At 38.7% G+C, this 3747-nt stretch overlaps 1 long non-coding RNA gene across 1 annotated transcript; it reads right to left on the bottom strand.

Annotated features, from left to right (window-relative positions):
• Positions 1–1537: 1537 nt before the first annotated feature.
• On the bottom strand, positions 1538–2852 carry LOC122885834. The gene is made up of 2 exons (XR_006380202.1): positions 2621–2852; positions 1538–2482 (listed from the first exon to the last, which is right to left on the bottom strand). It is a non-coding gene; the product is annotated as an uncharacterized LOC122885834 (long non-coding RNA).
• Positions 2853–3747: the final 895 nt, after the last annotated feature.

The following is a 3747-nucleotide window of genomic DNA, read 5'->3' as shown; positions in this document are numbered from 1 at the left end:
CTGCATTTCCTTCTATTTTAAAAGGGGAGAGCAAAGATATAGAGTAAGATTTCAATGTGCCAAGTAGCTCCATGTCAGTGAAATATAATGTATATTTTTTGTTTAATCTCTAGAAATGTCAGGCCATTTTTTCCAACATAGATTTGCGGTATGTTGTTTGCCAAAAAAAACTCCCATGTACAGAGCAAAATGCAGCTGCTTTAAATCCAGTGATTTTCAGCAGATGTACATTGTTATTCCAAACAGATGTGTCTGAGAGAAGCAAAAACATAGAGAGCAGGCAATGCCTTTTGGATTTTACCTGCCTGCAAGTCAGTGACAGACTGCAAATTGTAAGCATGTTAATTATGATCAGTGGAACAGGTTTTGCTTTTGCAAAAAAATATTAGTTTTCCACAGTTGTTGTCACAACTGTTGTTTCCACAATTGCATATTTGAAGGAACAATTACAGAGAGTATTTTGATTTTCTAGTGGTTCCTCTTTTTGCAAACACTGGCATACTGAAACACATCATTAGATAATTTAGCTCAGCATCACCACATAATGACATTCATATTAATGTTTATGGTAATTAACTTTTTCTGAAGAGGAACACTTATTCATATTTGATTCATTAATGTAATGAATGCAAGGAATGATCAGATAATATGTGCTTGTGTCCTTGATATGCAATGGGGAGTATTAGACTGACTTAAATTCAAGATAGGTATGCCTAAACTGTATTAATCTATGCTAGAATATAGAAGCTATAAACTCTGAGAAAAGACTGCAGAAAACCTACAATGTTATAGATTAAACAAAACAGAGTGAAATGGAGTTCATTTGCATCACCCTCCTCTTTTCAGAGGAGCTAAACAGCTTACCATTATTCAAAGATATCTTTTAAATAAGGCCCAAATATGCGGGTGAAACCAATTTAACGAGTGGCCACCAAAGACGTTTGTCAAATGATCTATATTGAGATTTTGACTGTGTAAGCCTCTTATCATAACTGCTATAAAACACACATCATTCTGTTTCAGGACTGAATTTCAGAGATATGAAAATACAATAAATGTGACATTTTAAAGCTTGGCTTACTTGTTAATTACAAAACCATTTCAAATTGAACTTGGGGAACTTAATAAGTGCATATTTGTGTTGAGGAATGAGATTCACTCTGAAAAGGGAAAGAGTCCTGGCTGACGTGTTCCACAAGAGATCAACCAAAGGTCTTGTATTCCAGGTCATTGGTTTTCAACTGCTATATCAAATTGTATGTGTATTTGCAGGTTTTATCCTGTGGTAACGTGGGAAAAAAAACAATTTAACTTTGTGTTGTGTGTGTCTCAGCATTAAATGGAATGTGCTTGAAAGGCATTTCAGTAAACGTAACAAAGGATAGGAAGAAAATCACATTTGCATGAAGCAGGGGACAATGAGGACACCATCACTCATGCGGAAGAGCCTAATTACCTCAAAGAAAAACAAATTAATGCATCCTCTTTAATTGTCTATGATAACCAACGCAGAGAAAAGAAATCACTGCACACCTTGTTCAGTAGTAGCAGCATGTATAGGTGTACTTAAACATTTAAGGTAGGGCATACAGTGTATCTTTAGCACGCTTTCATTGTAAACTCTAACAACCAACATCCCAAATAGCAGACACATTCTGACATTCACAAACACTACAGGCACCACCCTGTCAACAGATGGTGCAGCTATCTTTTGTGCCTTAATTACAAATTTAACATCAGCAGTTATTCTTGTGTCAAGTGAAACAAAAACAGTCTCTTATCTATCAACAGGCCCTTTTAACAAGTCTAATGTTACTGGCCAAACATCTGCTAATGAGCTATTACAACGAAGAAGAACTGATGTAAATTTACAAAAGTGACAGCGAATGCGGATGAATCTATGTGATATTAATGCTAATCAATTATGAATGACAACTCTCACTGACAGAGAGACAAACATCCTTTCCTTAAATTGAGGGGAAGAACAAACACTAAACCAATGCCAGAAATCTAATACATTACGTTACATTATACACTTTGTGTCTTTACACTGACTGTGTGGCTTATTAGACTCTCTGTCTAGTTCAGTAAACACTGCACACTCCGCACACCACACGGTAAAGATGGATGAGCAACACTCCTCGGTTACTACAGCCACATTTATTTAGAAACAGTGGGGAGAGTTTTGGAGGTGAGGAATAATTCCAGCCAGCGGTTGGTGCCCAGTTTGAGAAAGAGGAGGAGGACCACCATGGGGCACCTGACAGTGATGAAGAGCATGGGCACATGCTGGCAGATTCATCTTGAGCCACAGAGAGGGGGGGGGGCAGAGAGAGAGACGCAGAGAGGCAGAGAGAGAGAGCTGGAGCTCAGGAGGGAGGGCAGACAATGGCAGAACACAGGTTTAACAATAAAAACAGCATAGAGTGTTGTCTTTGAGGTTTGTTCTGCAGCAGCAAGGTGCTGTAACTCTCTTTGAAACCTGCAGGAAAGCGTGAGGCAAAGAGAGGGAGAGAGAGACAAAACAAAGACAGAGAGAGCTCAAGATTTTATGTGACTTACAGATTGACACAGGGCTTTCAAAACATTACCTGCTACTTGGCTGGTGTTGGTCAATTACCTGTCACTCCACAATTCGTTTATTCCCCACTTCCTCCACTATGTCCCCTGTGTGGTATTGTGATAGGGTTGATGCTGATCACAGTCCCCAGCTCTCTGCGGTCCAGCCGGCTGTCAGACAAGAGCTGAGTGGTGTGCTGGGAACCCAGGGATGTAAACGAGTGCATGCCTTTGATGACTGAGAGATGCACCCTTCTAGTTTGTATATATGTATTCAAGCTGCCCTCTGCTGTTCGCATTCCCAATGACAGGAGATGGAACAAAAGGAAATCACAAAGTTTCACCTGAAACCATAGCACAACCCTTCACTTTCATCCATGTTCCTTTGCTTGAAAAAATCCTTGTTGGTATCTGATTCTGTTTTTCTTTTTTTTTCATGGTACATATAGCTATGTTAAACTTCTTTCACTATGTGTCATGATTAGATGGGTATTTATAGAGCAATCAAATGACACATGTGAAGGGATGTTATCACTGCTTTATGTGACACCAGGGATGAAGTTGTAAGCGATAATGGGGGGGGTTTACAGTGAGATACAGTGGTCAACACAGGTGCAAGAAGGTGCAGAAGTTTTTATTTTAGTTCTCTATCTCTTTTTGTTTTTTCTTTCTTCTATTCACATGTTCGTTCATATGAAAAACCTTTACCAACCTTATTCACATGTATTTGATTTACAAATATAAATGTCTTCCCTCTTTTTTTTAACCAAATTATCTTTGACCTTAATGTATGAAATGGCGCATTTTTTCCACACCTGACAATTAGATTATTACTGTGATTTTCAGAAATGTGCAGGCTGAATGATAATAAGTTTCTGAAATGCTAGTGGCCCATATGCTAACTAGGGCAACATATTTCCCCTTCACATTAACATATCATCTGAATTCATTTACCTGGCACAATTGCAGAGATCAACACAGTTGATGTGTCAGCTGCATGTATGTGTTGGCTTGTAAAATCGGCTGCACTCAAAGTCAAGTGGATGTTAATGCCCCACAGACCTGTCTGTCTGATTTCCCTCATAAAGCAGGAGTGCATTTGTGCAGTAGCTCTCCTTACATCTTTTAAGAGAAAATTGTGGAGTTTAACCTCCCAATATTATCTCTCCTTTTTTTCTTTGTGCAGGG

Source organism: Siniperca chuatsi, linkage group LG12, assembly GCF_020085105.1.
Source record: "Siniperca chuatsi isolate FFG_IHB_CAS linkage group LG12, ASM2008510v1, whole genome shotgun sequence".
NCBI classification, from domain to species: Eukaryota; Metazoa; Chordata; class Actinopteri; order Centrarchiformes; family Sinipercidae; genus Siniperca; species Siniperca chuatsi.
Note: the sequence above shows the minus strand (reverse complement) of the source record. Positions and strands in the feature narration are given on the sequence as shown.